At 37.7% G+C, this 22,829-nt stretch overlaps 2 long non-coding RNA genes across 2 annotated transcripts in view; both read right to left on the bottom strand.

The window, feature by feature from the left end:
• LOC118165893 overlaps nt 1-7,617 on the bottom strand; it is a 69,907-nt gene extending 62,290 nt beyond the window's left edge. The window contains exon 1 of the long non-coding RNA XR_004750277.1: nt 7,341-7,617. This is a non-coding gene — a long non-coding RNA (uncharacterized LOC118165893). The remainder of the gene's footprint in view (nt 1-7,340) is intronic.
• An 8,193-nt stretch (nt 7,618-15,810) lies between these two features.
• On the bottom strand, nt 15,811-19,080 carry LOC118165892. Its single transcript, XR_004750276.1, has 3 exons — nt 18,970-19,080; nt 18,501-18,598; nt 15,811-15,891 (listed from the first exon to the last, which is right to left on the bottom strand). It is a non-coding gene; the product is annotated as an uncharacterized LOC118165892 (long non-coding RNA).
• Between the last annotated feature and the right edge of the window lie 3,749 nt (nt 19,081-22,829).

Raw genomic sequence — 22,829 nt, 5'->3', positions numbered from 1 at the left:
AACAAATAATTAGAGATTATCACAGTTCCATTCACTTCAGTAAACTAGGTCATTTGACTGAGGGAACCTTAGAACAAGGAAATTATTAAAACATGACCTTATTCAACTACAAGGATGCTAAACCTGATCATCTTCTGTACTTCAGACTAAAATAAATTCTTTAAAATATAGATTCTTAAAAATTCAAATGGATTCCTCTTATCCTGTGAAATGACATATTATTGTGTTGTTTTGTGTTGTCTGTTTGTTTATACAAAGAATAAGTGATTCAATCAAACTATAGAAGACAAGATTCTTATAAGATTTTTTTTTTTTTTTTTTTTTTTTTTAGAAAAATCAATGTGGGCACTGTTTTGATTTCTTTTTCCATGGTTGACCTGCCATTTTATATTGCTGGTGGAAAATCATAAATACAAACTTTTCATCTACAAAAATATTGTTAGTTACCTTTTCCACCCATGGAATTTTTGTATAGGTTCATATGGACACCCAATATTATCCAAAAATGTCATCTCATTCACTTTTCAATTCACATAAAGCAGATCACACAGTGATCAGAGAAAAGTCACAAGGAGAAACAATAGCTAAATATGACAGTGGGAAGGACATGCTTAGCTTGAGCTTTTAGAGACATGAAACATGAATAGACCACTTATCTTTCCAAAATGTCCCACCGGACACCAGCAGACTCTGGGCTCTGTACATAATACCAAATATATAGTTTCATGTACAGAACAGAAATGTCATTCCCAAACTGTTTTCACTCATGTTTGCAAGTTCTAAAGTAGACAGCTACAATAAGAAGAAAATAAAAAAGGCAACAAAGATGTTTTTTCTACAAATTCAAGATCCCTCCCAGAGAGTATTCAGACTCTTCTTTCTGGTACAGCTTCAGTTCCAGCAGAGAGGAGAGAATCAGAAGCAGGAGGACAGACCACCACCCTGAAAGCTGGAATGAGATGAAAGACAACAGGCGTGTGAAATTGGAAAGGCAGAAGGGAGCGTAGCAGATCCTGAGTCAATGGGTACAGCAGTAGAAGCTTACGCTATTATTTCTTCTCTCGCAGACATAGTATCTTCACTTTCTGCCTTAAGCCTATGTTTTAGACAATTGTCTAAACTATAGCAAAGTAACGTTATGTTTTATGCAAGAGGAAGCAATACCCAGCAGAGAACACAAGAGAAAGATAAGGTCTCTTCCTGACTCTGAAGTTGAATAGCCTTTGTATTGCTGCGTTACGATCCTTTGACTTTTCTTCCTTTTCAAAGGAGCCTTAACATGCCTCCATGACAGCCCTCTTTGGCCCATGGAGGAAAGTCTACAGGTATATGGTATTCATCATTTAAAATTTAATTTGCATAGCTTCCAGGGTCAGTTCTCAAAGCGTTCTTTACTTTTTCCTGCATTATTGTCAGAGCTACCACAGAACATATATAGCCGAGCTATACCAAGAGGGACCCAAGCCACCACATATAAATAACACTGTTATCAGTCTACAGGGCTACAGCATGCTAGAACAGACCCATTATTCCACATGAAGCAGGTTTGTTTTTTCAAGGTGGATATGGATTACACAAATCTGCAGCTAAATGCAGAGTCCCCAAGTCTCCACGTTATCTGTGCTGTCATTTCCACAGGGAGAGCAAGCTCAGGAGTGAAATTGATAATGGCTCTGAGCTGTTACACTAGGAATTGCTGCGCTCCCATTCCCTGCTCCCCTGGACCCTTATGACCTCTCTGCACCTCTCTATCTTCTTCATCAGGCTTTCAAAAATAGCACTTCATTATCTCTAGGCACTTTTGGGAGGATAAATACACAAAAAGTTGCACATTAATTAATAAAGCATTGGGAACCAAAAGTTCCAGCAGGTGTTACATTTTATAAGGATAATTTCTTACCCTAAACAGGTTCTTTCAAGCAGCTATGCCTTGCAATAGGCACCAGAGAGGATGTCTCTGTGTTTGTTCCTAATCACATTTTGTGTGTTCTGGAGAAGAACCACTAAGAAATGTTTTCTGAGTAATACTTTCCATTTGATCTGCCATTGTTAATAGAAGAACACACTATTTCATTATGCTTCTCTTCCTGGCAGCCTGCACAGTAATTGCACACAGTAGCTAAAGACAAGTGGACCAGCAGTTCTGGAACAATGAGCAGGAAAGATGAACAATTTGTAAATTAATCTCTTCTTCTAGTGGTAACAAACAACTGAAGTATTTATTTAAAGGGAAAAAAAAATGCAGCAGTTTTACACCAGCTGCATTTGCTGCACCCAGAATAATGTCAACATTTTATGAAGGGTTTTGTACTTTTCAAATAGTAAATGAGCTCCAGCTCCTTCCTGGAGTTCATTCTTCCATAAACTTGACTTTCATGGTTGTCCAAAGTAAAATAAAAAGATTTTTGAGTAAGAGATGCCAATTTCAGATAGTAATTAGAGTGTGTTTTATTACGTTGCTCCTATTGTACATAACATTGGAGAGTCAACTCCTAGATCAATCCCAAAATGTGGTTTGTTAGTGGGGTTGGACTGCTTGTGGTATGTAGCATGGGAGTCATGCCTGTGAAAGAAAAAAGAAAAAAATAGCCCAAAGAATGTGGGCACAGTGTTCTTTCCTTACTATAAAAGTCAATCCTCTTATTGCCATGACAGCTAATTATTTTTGTTTTCCTGAACCAAATCTTCAGAAAGATCACACTACAGATTTTAACTGCAGGTGACTTTTGGAAAAAAAAAAAAAAAAAAAAAATCTTTCTTGTTAAAATGTAGAAAGTAATTCTCACTTCAGCATCCAGATCAGCTGGTGGGTTAATACATGCCATTAACCAGTAGAAACTATTCCACAGTCCAATACATTTCACCTTTAGGGCATCTTTCTTCTCAGATGTTCTGTCTATATATATTTATTTTTTTTTTGTCATTTTTCAATCCACTGTTCCCAGTTATAGCATCTTTTTTCAAGTCTGAGTTTTTGCCCTCTTTGTAATTTGCACATAAAAAATAGAAAGTCATCATGGTGCATCTTGGAAATTATTTGGCCAGATTTTCCATGCTCATTTAACACATTTCCTCGTTAACATGTTCTTCCACTCTCTTGAGCATGTTTAATTCTTCACGAGCTGTATTTGAGAGTAAAGATCAAAAATTGCAAGGAAGAAGATGGTCTAAGATAACATCCAATTTTTTTCCAGCTAAGTGCATAATTAGGCCTCATTCAAAACTGCCCTAGAAGAATGTTTTCATAGACAGAAGATTGGTTATGAGGAATAACAAACAACAAAGCAATTTATCTCCTCTGTTTGAAGCACTTAACCCTAACTACTTCAAGTAGTTTCCACATGGCTGACACACAGGAAACCAATGATGTAAGGGGCTGGCACCAAAGGCCTGCATGATGGGTGGCTCTGAGATCTGAAGGAGAGGGTCAGCATTACAGGAGAGAGAGCAGATATTTTAGAGGCTATAGCAGCAGGTATTCACAAAACAGAGGAAAACTGAATATCTGGAATGCAGATCTGGATGTATTTTGGAAGGGGTGGGCATTAAAAGCACTGTAACTCAAGGCTGAATCCAGTATTGCAAGAATTAATTCAATATTAAGTTTATAAGATGGAAACTTCAACATAGCATGTTAATACTGTGCTGTGACAGACCTGCTTTAGATGCATCTGAAGCAGCCAGCTTTATCTTAGCCAGGGCAGCAAAATGCAATAGTGCAGCAGACTGATGAAGGTCCGGCATACACTCAGTAGCCAAAATATACTCTGCTGCAAATCTACAGCTGCACATGTATAAACCAGTTTTAGTTAGATAGCTTAGATATATCACGAGCTGTAATCATTCCTCTGATCACAACAAGGTATAACCAGCCCTAGCTGAAAATGTAGATTTTTTTTTGTTTCTTCGAGTATGAGAATTGTATGTGTGTATATAGAAGTATATAAACTCATATATATACATTTTTTATATGCATAGACTTAGGGTTCAGATTTGAGGGTGATTCTGATCCATAGAGTTTCAGATGCAAAACTGGATTTGAGGAAGTTAGTGCAGGGAATAGAAGGATTCAGAGATCTAGTGTCCAGTAAATGGATAGAGATTCTGGAAATAATACATACTTTGTGCAAACAAATGAAATAGAGGTATACGTATATTAGTTTTGATCCTTTTAGCTAAGAAAAAAAAAAATACTTCAGAGCAACGTTCCACAGGTGCCATGTATATTCTTGTAACAGCTGTCCATTTAGACTCAGATCTGGCTCACCTGTGAAATGCTGCCCTTTCAAACAACTCCCAGTAAAATCACAATTGTATGCTGGTGGGTACAAGAAACCTTCTTATACTCAAGTACATTTCTTCACACATAAGAATTTCTGCTTCCACCACCTGAATGGCCCATCTCTTAGAAATGCTAAGACTACCAGGGAGAAAATTGAGGTTTACATGCTTCTTACACAGTATTACATCTGGCTAACAAAGCAAAACAGTCCTTTACAAGAGGACCCACCACTCAGCAGACTAATTCTGATATGTTATTGCTAACTGCACCCTGGGGTGCACCAAGCATGACACTGCTAGCTGGTTGAAGGAAGTGATTGCCCCACTCTGCGCTGGTAAGGAGTACTGTGTGGAGTTTTGGGTACCACGGTATAATAGAGACATAAAAATGTTAGAAAGTGTCCACAGGAGGGACAGAAAGATGGTGAAGAGTCTAGAGGGTAAGATGTATGAGACACAGCTGAGCTCCCTTGATTTGTTCAGCCCAGAGCGGGGAGGCTGAGGGAAGGCTGAGGGGAGGCTTGCAGCTCCCTCACGAGGGGAGCAGAGGGGCAGGCACTGAGCTCTGCTCTCTGGGGACAGTGACAGTACCTGAGGCAATGGCAAGAAGTTGCATCAGGGGAAGTTCAGTCTGGATGTTAGAAAAAAGTTCTTCATCAAAAGAAGCGTTCGGACACTGGGAGAGGCTCCCCAGGGCAGCGGTCAAGGCCCCGAGCCAGGGGCTAGACTCCACGACCCTTGAGGGCCCCTTCCAACTCAGGATATTCTGTGACTCAATGGGATTACACTGTTACCCCAAGGCAGAGCCAATGCCTGCAAAACTAAGCCTCAGTGAAAAGTACGCAGAGTGATGATTCTTTATTCCTTTTCCCAACTTGAAATCTACGTTAAAAGGGGTAATCAAAGATAAGAGGGCTGTACTTAGCTACATTCAATTCAAGAAATTTTTCAGCATTTCTTTTGAATACTTTCCATGTAGTGTTCCCCACTGACTGGGCACCAAACACAGGTTAAGTAATATGAAGGAGTATTTCATGATAAAGTAAAAGTCCATAAAGTGAATCTGAAGCCTTTATAAAAAAAAAAAAAAAAAAAAAAAAAAATTTGAAGGGTGAGTTCCTGAATTCACTCTACTGATACATTAATGCTTTACAGAAACAGTCTCAAACTCATGAAACTTCAATACTTTCTTACCTGGAATAAATTTTAAGAATTAGTAGTGTATAATTCAGTAATTTAGCCAATGTATTCATCAGCTAGAACAGGAGAGCATGTTACAAAATAAGCAAGAGGAATCATTTTAATAAATAATCTGTGGTCCCATGAAGCTATATATTTCTGCATTTCTGCAATTCCAAACTAGAACCAGTAGCAGATGCATGGGATGTGAGTTAGGAATACAGTCTTATAGAGGAACTAGTCAGATACACAAATAAAACTGGTGAGCTCTGTAAGCAACAGAACGTAGTCGATACATTTACGTACCAAAAACTTGAAAAGCACCTGAGAAGGAAATAAGCTAATAAATGTCTATGGGGATGGTCTACCTTATGACATCTAGTTGTTGTTATTAAGAGCTAAAATGCAACTGTGTAAATCCATCACCTAATGCTTGAATGCAATTGTTGGCAGGAGCAAACTGTTTCAGAAGCTAGCCTGCAGTTGAGAAATAACCCAATCAATCTACAGAGCACATGTATCACTTTTTCATATACTGGGGTAGTAATACAGGACTGTGGTATTATGAGTACGTTTTAAAAAGCTTTTAAATCTCACTGAGACATCCATCTCACAAACCTTAAGGTCTTGTACCATTTCTTTAACAAAGAGCTATACTTAAAATGGCCTTAAAATGAACTTGCACTTCCCTTTCTATTATTGCAGCAATTTGCAAAAAAACATTAGTGTCAAAAAAAAAAAAAAAAAAAAAAAAAAGTAACCCTATTTTACAACCACACAACTTCAAGCCCCTCCCCTATAACCCCCAGTGTTCAGTGGCAGGTACAATTATGAATATGATCAGACAAGCCCAGTAGAGGATTCATAAAACAATTGTTGCTAACAGCAAACAACCTATCTTGTGTATCAGCAGGAAGTCATTCAATAAAAGCAGATGTATCAACAACATAAACATAGCTGTTTAACAAAATACATTTTTTTCTCCTCATTTCTACCTGCCAAAAGCATAAGGCTTTATAAGGCATCAAAAGAACTAATGGAGACCACTGATTATCAAGAGAGTCACAAACAGACAGGGCAGGTAGAAGCTTCCAGGTCATGGACGCACACAAAACCACAAGTGGAAAAACTCAAGAAACAGTATAGTCTGTTCTCAAAACTGAGTTGAAGCTTTAAGTGACTAGCACAGCATCACAGCTACACATTAAAGACTCCTTAATATAATTGTTTCTGAATTAATGAGATCCAGCCCAATTTCAGCAAAAGGTTTTTTGTTTTTGTTTTTTTCTTTGCCTTAATGCAACTTTGATTCAAAGCAATTGAAAAAAACACTTTGGTTTCTATAGCTATTTATTCTAACCAAATGTGGGCAGATCCTGCCGATAAAGGAATGATTTAACTGAAATGAATTTCTATAATCAAAAATAAACCAGGCTGGGGAGCTCCAGACAAATCTGAATGAAATAAAACTTTAAAAAATCAATTATTTGTTGCAATACAGTTAAATATTAATGTATCCTCTTACAACTCCTTCCAGTCAATCACTTTAAAAATAATAAAACATGGGGCTAGAAGGGAAATAAAATAAAATGTCTGGCTAGCTTCCCCTCTCCATTTTATTCAAACGCTGGAAAGACCCAAATAATTTACACAGATCTAAGAGCACAGAATCTGGCCTTCAGAAACATATAGCAAAGCCCAGGTTCAGACCAGACCCAAGCCCCTGCTCATGGAGAACCTTCTTGTGCCATCCTGCTTCAACAAGTCTTAGGGAGAGTTTCCTCATTAATTTCCAGAGTATAAAGAGAGACAGACACCTTTCCACCACCCTAAGGAGTCATAGAGGAACTAAAGAAAAGCAAAAGTAAAAAACAATAAACCTCTCCTGGCACGCACATGAAGCCTCTGCTCACAGCTCAGCCTCCCACACTGCCCACTCACTGCACTGGTTGCAGCTGAAAGCCATGAACAGATATGGGGAACAGCTGGTCTCCCCTTACCAGCTGAAACCTACCCATTCTCACCTGTAAGCTGCCCCGCAGGGCCTTAGCTGTTGTTCTGCAAACATTGGGGACGCTATTTGGATGTTCAGACTAGGACATTTTCTCTATTTCCCTAATGGTTTGATCTTCCTAACCCAAACCTGCAAGTCTGGGATTTAGCCATTCCCAACAGTAGCAAAAGAATGAACATAAAGGTTAAGCAGGTCATTACAAGGGTATCTCTGGTATTACCTACTAGGAGTTGTCACAACACTCCTACTCTCCAGAAACCACAGTTTCTCAGAGCTATGTTTTTGTAATCTGGTCAGCCTACTTCAGCTTACTGGTTACATCACACTTGCAGGAGAAAATATCTTCAAAGCATTCCTTACCCTGTGAGCTATTTGGCAAAAGGAGAACAATGAAAACTCTTCCTCCCCTGGCTAGACTGAGAAACCCTCTGTTTCCTTTGCTCTTTAGATGTTTTGACTAAAAAACATACTATATTTGAATTGATCCAAATGTCTCTTCTGTTACCTGCAAAATCAGGGTAAAATGTGAAGTTTATGAACACATTTCCAATGCATTGTCAAATACATTTTTTAACATATATGCCAAGACAACATTTTTTAAACACACATATTACACCGGTTACCCTCTGCTTTCCTAGTTTTTATTTGTGGGATAATGTGTCCCAGGAATGTTTCCAGTAACTGTCAATACCCCAGAAGTCATTCCACAGATGCAACAGCCAGCTTGATCTTCCACAGCCAGCTTGATCTTCCACTGTCAAGTCATAGGAAAAAAGGCAGCCGGGCCATGAACTTTTTACTGCCCCAGCCATCTCTCACTTTCTGCAACATTCTATTTTCTTGGTATTTCCAAGAGGCGTGTGTAGACAGCAGGTACTGCAAGCCAACTCGGAAGTCATCCTTTTTCTTTATCCAAGAAAACAATTCAATTTGTCTAGTATTCCATTTGTTTTTGGCCACTGGGACAAACTTGCATTTTTTTCTACAAAGCATACAGCAGTGTGTCTTCCAATAGCCAGGAGTGCCCCTGGGCTGAAGGCTATAGTACAACATTGGGATTTTTATTGCACTTTGCCTCCACCTACTGCCTTCAGCGGGATTGTCTTCACGTAAATTACTGCCTACCTTTTCATTTGCTTGCCTTGGAAAATCAGGCTCGAGAACTTCTCTGATGTATGTTTCTGACTACTTGTCATTCTAGTAATATCTCCAGGACTCATGTTCTAGAATAAAGGAAAAGATTGTGCAACAACTGTGCAAAAATACAAAGCAATGGCACAAGAAAGCAAAAAAATAAAAAATAAAAGTAAAGATGCTTGAAAGGTTCATGTTTTCTTTCTTGCACAGTAATAATCCTCAGATTAGACCACTGAAAAAATACTTGTGGCATGGTGCAAAAACTATTCCCTTTTTTTCAAAGACTAAAGTTTCCTGCTTCAGCCTGCACATTCAGTTCTCTATGGCCGTGAACATCTTATCACAAAGGCTCTCATGACATATGAATGTAATTTGTTGAGTCTCAATCAAAATCTAGGATGATTTTGCCTTCCAGAACATACTGGAATTGTCATTTCCTTCATTTGAAACATTGCAACAGTAAAAGAGGGTGTATTCTTCCTCAAATGCCATTTCTGGAAAATCAGTGGATTTTTCCCATTTTCTCCCCAGTACACAGGCACTCCAGAGGTACTCTCATGTTAAGCACTCAGGACAAGTTAGGTTCTTATAGATACACAACCAGTCACTAAGAAAGGAATCACTATCTTCCTTTTATGTCTCCAGTGCATAATTAACTGTCATCCTTAATGGTTTTTCCAAACCATTTTTGTGCAGATTTCATTATTAATTACAAGTCTCCTCCGCGCTCAGTTTCCTGGGACACAAAGTCATTTAACTACAGAGGACTATTACATACATAGAAGACCACATAGATGCATAAAATTGGAGATGATCTGAACTGTCTTTGTGCTTTCCATCTTTTCATCATTTTCCCTGAAACGGACAGAAGAGTGTTTTATATTATCAGTAGGAGCTCGAGCTCTAGTCTGAGGAGGAAAAATAAAAAGCCTTATGTAAAGTTATGCGGTCTCAAGGTAGACCTTTAGCAGTGCATTTTGCAGGATGATTTATCCATTTAGAATTTGATGTTGCCGCCAACTGTGTTTTGCCTGAAATGTTCAGTGTGATGATTATTACGAAAAGACTTCATCTGGGGATTTGGGATTTTTGATTAATTTAATCTAAGTGTTTAAATTATTTATTTTACACTGTTTGCAAATACCATAGAAAATATAAAACTTCCTCATGTAAGATATGTAAACTTTTCCAGTCCATGGAATCAGTCCATTAAACACACAAGCAACATAATCATTTTTGCCTCAAAGTTTACAACTCATATAGTAAGGAAGCTGTTATTCTTTCTTTCCTATAGCATGCATACATAAATTTATATCAGATGCAACAAAATAAATATATGTACCTTCATTTGCGTCTCATTTAACATATACATTAGTCAGCATCAAGACAGTCACCATAACCCTAAAATCTAGTAAATACTTTGAACACGATAAACTTAGTTCCTGGTCTACCTGCCTGATTCTTCAGATCAGTTTTTCTTTTTTCTTGTACAATCACACTGTCACCTTCAACAAATGTTTTTCCTCTGCTACTCTACAGGAGATCCTAACAACAAAAAAAAGAGTATGGACTTCTTGTTCCCCATTTGTAATATAACCATCCACAATTTATATAACCATCCAAAATTTATTAACTGTGCCATCATATATATATTTTTTTTCTTGTAAAACCCTGAGCAATGTTGCTGGTCCTGGAGTAAAAGCACTCATGAGTTTGCTAGTTTCTGGAACACCAAGGAGGGAATGAACTTAACTCTGCTCCCTTGAAAGCACAGGTATATATCACTGATATTTTTCTCCTTATCAAAGAAAAGGGAGGAAACTCCTTGGCATTCTATCCACATTATAGAACTAGATGATCTTTAAGGTCAGGATGAAGGAACTGAGACAAGAGAATAAGCATCCATTCTTCATGAAAGCAATGAGTCTAATCACTTCAATAACTGTTTTACATAAATGGAAATATCTTTAATCTTCTTTTACTTTTTTTTTTTCTATAACCATTGTCCCATTGAGCTCAACAGAATTACTCTTGGCTTACCTCTTCACTGTCAGAACTAAGACTCCTGTTCAAAGACCCCTCACCTTTGCAGCGTCTGGATTCAGACTTGAATTGTGAAATTCTTATACTCATCTTTTTGAGTTGTGACTTTTCACTTCTGGAAAACTGGTGAGATCTCTTTACTGCCTTTCATGTCCAAAGTGACACAAGAACCATGAATATCACAGAATAATCACTGAAATCATTTCATCGGTGCTAATCACTGAGATTTACTACCTATTTCCTGAGTAGAAGGAAGACAAATACTTCTTAACTTGGATATGGAATTGGACAGTTTCTAAAATATCATGTATTTATGATGCACATGCAGCTTTCAAATACGATCTAGGATGAGGGACTTGTACACATCAATTTCCTCATTGTAAAACGGAAACAAAACCTATTCTGCCTAGATTGTCAAAGTAAAAACCTTCTTGTAGTGAATGCACTGTGTGTCTGCCTTATAGATCAACATAGTGTTCTTCTGCCTTACAGGGCAACAAGTAGCCTAACATCTGCTTGGGTTCCTACCACTACGAGATCCTCAAACATTGCTCTTCCCTGGCTCAAGTTAATCTCCTGCTCAGTCTGAAATGCTTTATACAAAGTGGGTGAGCTTCAAAAAGGATATCTGGGTGAAGCGTATCTCCTGTGATAAACTATAGAAATGACAAGATAATCTAAATTACCTTCTGATTTGGGACTTTCTGAAATCCAAGCTACCCCGTATGAATCTGTAAGGCTATACTGAGTGCTTTCTTCTTATCTTCCTCTTTTCAGGTTCCTGCCAAATTGTGATTCTATCTTCATTCAGATCATAACACGTACCCAGAATCTCAGATTCAGAAAAATAGCTTGAGTTGGTATTACGGTGTGTAGTAAGAAAGGGTCATGACCACAAATTACTTAGAAACAAGAATGTAGTTATCTGTGAATGAAGCCTATGTACCGGCACTTGTCCTGAATACATCCATGTTTTAGGTCAACTTCTTTTGAAATAATGTACATATTATACAATTAAAATGGTAGCTGTCTTGATAAAATATTGCTAACTTAAAAGAACCCTAACAGACTTGCTTTCCCAGACCATTTGACAATGGAACAAACTCTGTGGAATTGATTTCTTAGATAGGATGGATGCTTTCCGTTTCCTAAAAAACTCTGGTGCCTTAATAGCTTAAGTGTTATTCATTCCCTTGTGGATTGGGCTGACAACAGAACATAGTAATGTGAGAGCTATTAAGATTCTCAAAAAAATCCCGGGTTTTGCTCTGTTTGAACTCTTAATTGTGAATTCATTTGGGAAGAATAGTATTCATGATATGCCTGTAGATTTTGCTATGGAAAATTCTTTTAGTAAGGAACATTGATATCTTGAAATATACTGGACTTTTTTTTTTGCAGTCCCTAGAGAATAGAAAGCCTTGAATGCTTACCAAAGAGGGTAATTCATGTCTATTCCATCTCCTTAAAACACTTCCTCCTTCATATTTACAGTTACTAAGAACACAGAGCAATTTTGATCAAAAGAAGCAGCAGCAGCAGCTGTAAGGGAGAAGTGCTCGTTTCTGATTGCTTCATCTGGAATGGAAGGGGGTAATGGCATAACTTTATTACACCAGATGCAGTGAAGGCCTTTATTTCATTTAATCTGGAGAACAGAGGAATTTGTCACATACAGAAGATGAAAATAATCTCATTCTTCTTGACACCACCCAGGCATGATGGTTATTGGCTGGTTCCACAGAAGAAGTTGGAGTTTATGATGACTACTTACTTACTTTCTCCTGCATGACTGTCCTAAGAGGGCTGGTATTTTGCTATACTCCAGAGACATCTTCTATTGAAAAGTTATTTTTGTTTGGTATTTGCTGGAAAGCACTTGTTTTGGGAATGTGTGCTTCTGGGATTTGTGGTAGGCTCAAAGTTTCAACTGTACATCATAGCATACAATTTGTTTGGCACAGCATTTATATTTAAATTGGAATTTATTAACACTTACTCTAAGACTTCTCTATACCAAAGCCATTTTTGACTAGCAATGTATGCTGATAACAAACAATGGCCACAGATAGGACTTCTTACTTCATTTCCCTTCAAGGGTAGTACAAAGTATTATTCAGCTCAGCAAACGTATCAGTGATTCATCAATGTAGCATGTCACTTTTTTTTTTTTTTTTTTTTGAACACAGTTTTGGGGGTTGTTTGTTCTGTAGTTGTATTTACACCATTAATTCAATATTACGGCTCTGGGTGAGGTCCTTACTGAGCAGGAGCTATCTTCAAAGTTAATAGATATGTTTTATCCACCATCTATTCTTTTGACAAATAGATTTAAAATGCCACTGTTTCTGACAAATCAGTATGTTAAAACTTCTTGGCACAAGGGGTAATATCTACACAAAATGGAGAGCAGGGGAGAGTTGAGCCCAGCATTTCTAGGTCATACCAAGTTATTAAGTGCATTTTCTTGAATATAGGAAAAGCAAAGCAAAAGTTATTTGCTCCTTTTTCTCTAAAGGGAGAATGATCAGTAATAACTTGTTTTCAGTGGATTGGCAGGTTCATTAACAATTAACATTCATAAACAGGATACAGACTGGCTCCCTTCAGTAGCGTGTCCGATGTCACGTCACCCTTTTTCATATATCGATTTGCAAGAATAATCCTGCTTCAGTGCATGGCTTACAGTCTGCCTGGAATCCCACTTGTTGTGGTGGCTAATGACATATAACTCACTTCATCGTCGGTATCCTCATAATACACACAACCTTCCCACTTTCCTTAGTTTACATGACCACAGAGGTAGCACCTAGTTACAGGGGCTCTGTAAGTGCTCAGGCAGAACAGCAACAGAAGATACCTTTGATGGTCACACAATGATCTAACACTGGCTGAAAACCCGTCCTGACAGTACTTTTGTCACTGGCTCTGCTTGCAAATGTTTTGTAGTATTTTGGATTTTTGGGGATCCAGAAAGACAGATCTTACTTCGTCATTGTGATTTTAAATGTCTATTTTCACTTTCCTAAAGCTTTTCAAGACTTTCCATTTACATTTTTTCCTTTCTGATTGTGGTTAAATTGAAAAACAACAGAACATCTTTATAATAAATATGGGAAGGATTATCAAGCACTGGAAGGCAGTGACCACTAGTTCAGAGAACAAAAACATACAAAAAGGTGCTATATGCTCTCATGGTACAGTGTCCTGTACCTGAGGAATTGCATCTCCTTCCTCCAGTAACTGCACAGGGAGCCAAAGCCTATCATGCTTGCATTATTAACGCTCCAAACTGTACGTTACAGTCCTAAATATTAGAGTTGTCTGACTCTGTTCTAGTCACTAAAGTAGGCAACCAGTGTAAGTGTAAAATCTCTGCCCAAATCCTTGTGTTCTGTTAGATAGGAACAATTGAAGTCATGCTTTTGCAGGATTACACTGAAAAGTTAGCAGCATGAAATTCTGTTGTGCTTGGCACAGGCAGACTGAAACACCTTTCCTGCATAAGATAAAAAGTATCAAAAATGTGACTGTAATCAAATAATTTTTTTGGCTTTTGTGCAAAAAAAAAGCATCACTGTTTCTGCTCGTCTGTGAACTGGTTATTTCCTTATGCCTATTTCATTCAGGTTAATATACAATTTTGTTATATTTAAATGCATTTGCTTTTTACACAGTTCCCAGTTCTGGGGAGTGCTTCCTACTAAGAATACGATGTTACAAACAGCAATCACATCGTTTCCTGGATTATGGCATTCCAAGGAGTGGAAAACTGCAGCATTAATTGTCCTTATGCCCAAGTTAATTTGATTCCAAAAATTCCGTTCTTGCTTCTCACCCCATATCCTGTTTTGTGGGCTATCACTCTGATTTTAAGCAACCGGTATCAGAGGATACTGACGTTACCAGAGCGTCTTCCACAGCTTGTACAGAACCTGTGGTGTAAAACCACAGGAATCGCTGAATAAATTTTGCATTTCAGGGGCTCAAGCGCCACCTGCTGTGGATGAGGGCAATACACACTGTGGAAGCAATCCAAAATACTGCTGTCCTTCTGAATGTACTTCCGAGTATCTATCTAGCTATATGACCATAGGGTTGAAAAAACCGACCTCCTGCAGGCCTGTCCAGCTTCAACTATTTTATCATTCGATAGACAAACTGTCAAAACAAGGGGGGGGGGGGGGGGGTGGAGAATGTAATTCTTTGCATACCTAATTGTCAGTGCTGTAAAGCCAGCTTCAGATTTGAAACTCAAGCTATTTGTTCCTTCCCCCACACTACTGTGGCTAACAAAGATTTTGAAACCAGAGTCTAGTAAACAGCTGATGATACATGAGCAAAGAAAAGATTGTGTTACATATCTTCCACACGTTGCAGCTCTTAGAGACCATTCTGCTGTATATCACTTAAACACAAACTGCATTTCTGGAAAGGAAAACTATAATTCTAATCTCTGACTATCCTGCCTCAGGCTTGGCTACCAGCTTCATGAGTGAACAGTGCACCTTCAAGGAAAATAAATTAATCATCTTTTCAGCTGGGACAATTGGGGTTATTCCATCCTGAGGACACATTTAGTTTCCAATTTCATTCCTGATGAAGAACCTAAATGAACTTAGTTAAGCAGACCCATCACAGATTTTAAAAAATTGATGCATGCCCATGTGTCTCAGTATAAAAAAGGAGAGTTACACAGAGCTTTTTGAAGCAGAGAAGTGACAGGCAAAGGGTAAGTCCAAGCAAGTGATGAGAAGAGCAGTCCTTGCCTAGGAAAGATTCTGGAAGAGGCTGTACCAGTGTTATGAAGTACATTTTCCCATTTCTCTAATTAGCCATATCACCAGTGAAAGAAAAGAAGTGGAACCGACTGACATTAGAGAGAGAACAATAGAGTGGGATGGGATTTCCAGTGATCCTACAAGCAGCAGAAAGAAGCTGATGATAAATTGTTTTAAGCGACCAGAAAAACATGGAACAGAAAACTGTGGACTTGTTTTGAATTTGCCAATTGACATGCTCATAAATCTTGAATCTATGGACAAACACTGACTCATTACCACTTCCCTGTAGGCAAGTGTAATAGAGTAACACATGACAATAATACACAATTAATTCCTGCTCAGAGAGCCAGTATTCTATCCACTCACCTCTCGTTTTCACCTCAGATCCTCTTCTGAGGGTAGAACAGTCATACACACATTTCTTCAGTCCCCTGCCCATGTTTAAAATTCATTCTGTGAAAACATAAAAATGAAAATAAGTAACAGAAAACCTGTCCAGCACATTTGTCTTCTATCCTACACATGCAGAAGCTGCTTTCACAGCTGCTTTGGGAAGAGTTGTTTGTCCTCCCCTTTAGGCCATGCAGAAAATACCTATTTGGCTGATTAACCTTTTCTCAAGCCCGAAAAGATGCATTAATAATTCTCCGAGGGTCAGCAACGGTGGCTAGCTAATGATAGCAGACCAGACGAACGAGCTGTCCTACCTGCTGGTGAGCTCATCCAGCAAAGCACTCATTGTTACAGCAGATGTTAAAGCTTTACAGACACGTTTGTTCTCCCCTCCCAGCAGCAAGCTCGCACAGCACGGAAGTCTGGAGAACAACGTGGCACAGATACATACAAAGTGCGCAGGACACAACAAAGGATGTCCACAGGCCTGCTACCGTGCTACTCACCAGCGTGCTCTGACGAGCCTTCTGTGCACTGAGCTGATGTGCATGGCTGCACATCAAGGAAGCAAACAATAAATAAATAAATAAATGCAGTCTTTGCTCAAGTTGCACACCTATTTTTGATTCATTTAATCAAGGAAAGTAAATTTTTATTACTATTTTTAGCACTGATATTGTTTTATCTTTCTAAAAACATTTTAAACACTTTCAAAGTGAGTTTTTGGTACTGATGAGCCTGGTTTATGCTATCTTATGCAACTCTTCTGCTAGAAGAACTCTTACACTATCTCATGCTAGAACTTACAAAATAGGAACATGGGGGAAGGCGTCTAAAAGCATAGACCTTGGGTTACAGTTACAGGAAAACAGTGTTAACAATTTCTTAATTATATTTGTTCAAGTACTTTATTAAAGTGACTTTGAATCTTCTTTAAAATTCACTTTCCACAGATTCTCTAGCAAAAAGTTTAATGGGAGATAGCCATGGAAACAAGGATTTTTAAAAAAGGACTACAGAAAGTGTGCCTAATGTATTTTAAAGTGGAAGTCCCATATGTCCGTGCTGAGAAATTGATTCTAAGGTTCGTTCTGAATACCCCTGAAGTCAGTGGAGATCATTATGGAGGGTCCAAAGTAAAGCTATAGGGGTATTGTAGGTGATTCATACTGTTATTAGTTTGTACAACAGTAACACTGCAATGTCTCATCTGTGATCCATGAACTTTTTAAGTAAGGAAGGGGTCAGCAAACACAAAGAATAAAAAAATGGGTCCCTCCATTAGTGATAAATAGTCTTCATCAGAAGTATATTATGATACTCGCTACAAATTGCTTCCAAACAAGCTACAAGCCAAACTACTCTGCAGGCACTGTTTGGTGAACAAATACATTCTAGAAGATGGCAAGCAAAAAGGCACAGCACACAACAGATAATTTCTTCTTCATGCTTTGTTCATCCATCTCTCCTTGGCAGGTACTTCAGGGGGGCAGGTTGCCACAGGTGGTGTTGAATTATGTGATTAATAAATGTCCATTCACTAAGCGACCAGTGAAATAGTTTACACATAATAAAATTATTTTATGCGTTATAATAAATTAAATTGAGTGCTTTAGTGCCTCGAACAGTAATGGATTTTTTAGTAATCATGTTCCCATCACGTAATTTAAATACACCTATGTCCATCTTTAAATAATTTCTAAAATAAAATGAGATATATAAGGTGCTACAGCTGGTAAGAGAAAATAAATAAATTTGTACCTCCCATACTAGGCTAGTACCTTCAGGGTGTTAAGCATAATACACAGCATATTGTATATATCAGATAAGCATGATACAGAAGTCAAACCATAAATACAGTGCAATAAGATGTTTTAGCATCAAAAGCACTTCTAGTTTTTTTTGGCAAGCACACCAAACTTCAGCAGAGTCACTTCACAGTCTCTTCCATGTTAAAGTGTCCTTTCAATAAAAATAAGGTGGGATACCACAGAACAGAGTTTTCAAAAAAAAATAATAATAATTTCATTTTAAGAAAAACATTTTAAAGGAGGCAGATTTACTACATGTTTTAGGCATATCATGCAAAAAGTGGTTTCTACAACATATGGAAAGTATCTGAATCAGTAAGACAATGATCTTCATAAATCACTCCTGGTTCCAACTTTAAATTATGTCGTTCCCTCTCTCATGTGATATTCACTGCATATCATACAAACTCATGGTTGTATGTGCACAGTATTCCTACCTTTATAGAGAATTATGTCATATCAACACATAGAAGGTATGTAAAATGAAGAGTAAACACATTTTTATGAGATTCTGACCAGATGGACCCACATACTCCACTCTTTATCACTTCCCTTTGGCTTAGGGGAATATTCTTTTCATTGTATATGATTTATTAAATGTACTAACCAAAACTCTGGGGGATTCTTCTTCAGACTTTATTTATGCAGCAGTGCACCGTGGGTGGCAATGGCCAATACAGTGCCACACAAGAGAATATTGTGGGACAGAAATTCCATTTCCCTCACCTTAGGTACATGAAGGCTTTAGGCTTGTTCAAGCCAAAATACAACTGCCTATGAACACAATGAGGATTTATGAGATCTTGATCAAAAGCATGTTACAATTCAGTTAAGACAGCTGCTTGTGGCTAGTCTTACCTTTCCCTTCTTGTCACAGCTATGTTAATTGGACAAACAGTCTATAGTATCAGCCGTTTGTTTTGTCTTCAAGATCTACATCCAGGAATATTCTTCTCCTAAAAACAATGTAGAAAGAACATATGTAACTGTACATTTACCTTCTGCTTTCAGTAAACATCTACCTGTTGCTCCTTTTTGTATAGTCTCAAATGAGCACCTCATATTAACAGAACCTTCACAGAGATAGTTTTGATTACCTTTTCGATATGTTCTGTTTCTTCTCTACATTTTTTGTCCATAAAGACCTTCAGAGAAAACTTATCTTCATAAGTCATCTTAGTCTATGATTTAGCATGCAATACTTAGAAAAGAAATGTCTCCAAATTCAAATTTTAGTTCTGTCCCTACTGGCAATTATCTGCACCCCGACATTCTCATTCAACAGCTGCTAACAACTATTTCGTAAGGTGTGTATGCAAAGTCTTACCTGACCATTGCCTTTTCAAAGACAAATGCAAGAATACACATCGTGCTTCATGGACATTATTGATATCGTAACTAAATTTTTTTTTTTTTTTTTTTTTCAGTGAAATTTTACTGAAAAGAAGATAGAATAAAAGCAGAATTTCACAGTGTGGACTTGTGGACCTTGAACATACATCTGTCTGAACAGTATATCATGTCAAAATCTTTATCATTGACCATACAATAAAAATATAATCCCTTAAAAAGATGCTTGAACTACTACTACTTCAGTTATTTGTGAACTAACTGAACTCATTCTACAATGTGCTGACAAAAGATAAACACAAAAATGCTAAAACTCCACTTGAATGAGGATCGTACTTCAGCAGAAATTACATATCCATCTGTACCGTTTAGTTGCATGTGGTAAAGCAAACATTCTTTCTACAGATTGCTAACAAGGGATTTATGAATTAATAATGTCACTGATTTGCTTAAACATTTATATCCGTATGGTCTGGAATTGTCTTTGGCTCTAGCAACCAGATTGTTTAAAGCGACTAAAGTGCAGTGAGTCACAGTTATAAATAATGGCAGCACGAAACACTAAACAAAAATTTCCTAAGTTTTCAACCAAATAGGAACAACCAAAATCAACAACTGGTCTGCTCTTTTTTTTTTTTTTTTTTTTTTTTTTTTTTTAATCTAATAGATAGATTAATAGATGGCGACCTACATTTCCACTAAAATGATAATTCTTTCTACTTCTGACTTGGTTTTGAATTGAACTTCAATCTGAAATTGTTATCTAATTGTTAGAACTTAAAGAGAAGGCAATGAGATGTCAGTCTGCACTCCAGAGATGATTCTGAGACCAGAAATCTTCACAAAAGAGCATTTGTCCTCCCTCTGAAATGATATTCCCAAGCGAAGTTAAGAATATCAAATCCTAGATGAAAATCAAAGTATGATACACAGCTTTAAATCAAGATGGAGTTTGGAGGTACAGTATATAGATAAAGCACGGCCACATGGCAATAAAGACAAATGAATAAACCACAACTATATAGGACAGGTAGCTGTGAAGAGAAACAAAATACCACCAGTGCTATTTATCAATGGAGATAAGACACTTTTAAAAGGAACTTCATCTTTCAAACTTTACTGGCAGAAATTAATTCATCTTCTCCTGCGCCAGAGTGGCAGAACTGTTCTCCTGTTTTCAGAAATACAGATAACTCCTTTGGCATCGTTAACAGCTTATATCATAGAGAATAAGGCAATGAAAAATTCTGCCCCTTTAACTTAACACAGATGAGCTTTTATATATGTAACAGTTAAATACATAATCTGATTAAGAAGCAGAAATGTAGCTGTTGGTTTTACATTTCCAACTGGTGTGTGTGTGTGCATGCATACATATATGTATACATCATACTTATTTTTTTAAATGCTCTTAAGTTAGGGGAACTAGAAGATTCTTATCTGAGATTCATCATAACTAAATAAAGCAGTTCTGGCTTTCTGATGTCTGTTTTCCTTCACTGGGACTTGCCACATGAGTGCTGCCAAATTTATCACTTATTCTTGGAATGTCTCATTTGCATCACTTACTGCTCACATATGTGCCAGAACAACTAGATCAGGACTATCCCCACCAGCCTCTGCACTGCAGTCACCAGGTTTCCTGAGCAACTGACTTCCGTCCCTAAAGTGGAGGGACCAGAAAAATTCCTGAATATAACATCTAGTGAAATCCCTTTCCCTCACACTGTACTGAGGTTATACTAACTACTCCATAGTCAAGGTAAGAGTTTCTTTTAAACCATAATCCCAGTACTGAATTCCTGTAACAGAGCAAAAGAAAAGCACCTTTCCATTTAAAATATCTGCTTCTGCTGTCTAGACCACACACAGAGGAAGATATTTGTCGTGGAACAATCAGACAAACCATTTTGTAGTTATGAGACACTGAAAAATACTAAGTTTTGGAGTTTGGACTTTTTTTTTTGTTTGTTTTTTTTCCTGTTTAGAAATTGCACTCCATTCCTTACTCCTCTTTTTGCCCCCTCTCTTCTACTCAGCGGACAAAGAATTCCAGAGATTAAAAACTTCCTTTGCAAACCAGCCCTCAATGAACACAAAGGCCTATTTTCAAAAGAAATAATGAAAATAATACTCAATGGGGATGTGTGACATGATTGGCACAGTGGTCAAGAGCTTCCCTGACATATTTGGCAAATATTAAAGACTTTGCCATGCCTTATGTGAATTTTTATTATTTGTGTTTTACCTGCCTACATTTAACCTCCAAGAACATGTTTGCTTACATGAATAGTAGCAGGTTGCATCTGTACTGCTGCTGGTCAGCTCCTGCGCCACTTCAATCATGGTAGCTATTTGCGTACTCAGCATCTTTGAAAAATTATTTCTGCTTATATACTTGGGGCCTAACTTCAGGCATGTGATCTGTTAACTTTTCATTCTGGAAGTAAATTAGAACATATAACCAGCCACTCAACTTGTAAACACTCCACGTGTTTCTTTAACTATACACACCCAGAAGTGATGCTAGTGCCCTACAGACCTGTTTGCTTCTTCTGGGCTATCCCGTGCTATGCGATCTATAGCACTAAGGGGACCAATGACAAGTTTCTGACAATCATCAGTCACCATTTTTCCTCTAATTACAACAATCCAAAACTATCAGAAGAGAAAGGTGCAAACTTAAAATGCCTTCTCAGTCCATTACCTCTCTTAAAATAAACGTGCAACATAAAATATCACATTGTACATTCCAAAAATAACCTCCTTGCCCTTCTATTTCTGCCCTGCCTCAGGCTATTGACAAGAAGTCTCATAAACCACCACTCAACAGCAGCATCTGGCAATTTTTAAAGTTCAGTAATAAAAACAAGAAAGGGTTCATCAATTTACTTGACACTTAAAAATAAATCTAATCCAGCCAGGGATTAACAACAGGATTTTTACACCAAATAACTTTGCCAGCAAAAGTTATACAGGAATAAAGACTGGCAATCAGATTTCTAATGAACTCCTGGTCCTAGTTCCTGTTATAGAGAAAATACCATATCTAAATAACAGTGTTTTCCTTCAGTGTTGTGGAATAAAAAAGGGTTTCTCCCATCACAGAATCATAGCATTGATTAGTGGCTACTTTAGGGACCCCAGGTTCTGACCATATGCAAACTATTTTAGGTTTTGTTTTAGGCACAAGTTTTGTCAAAAACCTCTAAGCCTCATTAGCTAAGCATGAAACATGGTACTCACAGAAGCTGAAAGCCCCACAGATCATGCCAACAAATCTTAAAAACTTCTGTGAGGCCTCCAGTACTTCTTTTGTTCATGCTGGTTACCAACTGGTAAGCTTCTGAGAATTAAATGTGGTGCCTCATAGGAGCTGTCAGTCTCCAGCAAACTTCAATACAGGTTTCACTACACCCAGAAGTGCAAATTATTCAGTTAGTTTTGCCCTTTTAGTAAAGGTAAAGGCAATTCTTAAATAGAAGTGCTTATGTAAAACAGAATTGAAGCTGGGGATATATTGTTCTTTAAAATGCAAGCCCTTGAAATGCCAAAAAAAAATGGAAATTTGTAGTCAAGCTCCTCATCTCTGATCCAGTACCTTCACTGTTCCTCATTTCAAACCCTTTATGCCAACTATTTTGGCTACAAAGACAAGATGACTCTGCCCCAGTATCTTCCTTCCACACCACTCAGGAGATTACTTTCCTTCAGTGCCTTCAAGGTTGAAAAGAGCAAAATATCTGAAGGCAGACCTGCTCCGGTGGAACTGGTATGTGTGGGAACAGATTAGCTTGACATTGGAGCCTCAGTTTGAAGACGCAGGTTTCTGTTGAA

This window comes from Oxyura jamaicensis, chromosome 4, assembly GCF_011077185.1.
Source record: "Oxyura jamaicensis isolate SHBP4307 breed ruddy duck chromosome 4, BPBGC_Ojam_1.0, whole genome shotgun sequence".
NCBI classification, from domain to species: Eukaryota; Metazoa; Chordata; class Aves; order Anseriformes; family Anatidae; genus Oxyura; species Oxyura jamaicensis.
Note: the sequence above shows the minus strand (reverse complement) of the source record. Positions and strands in the feature narration are given on the sequence as shown.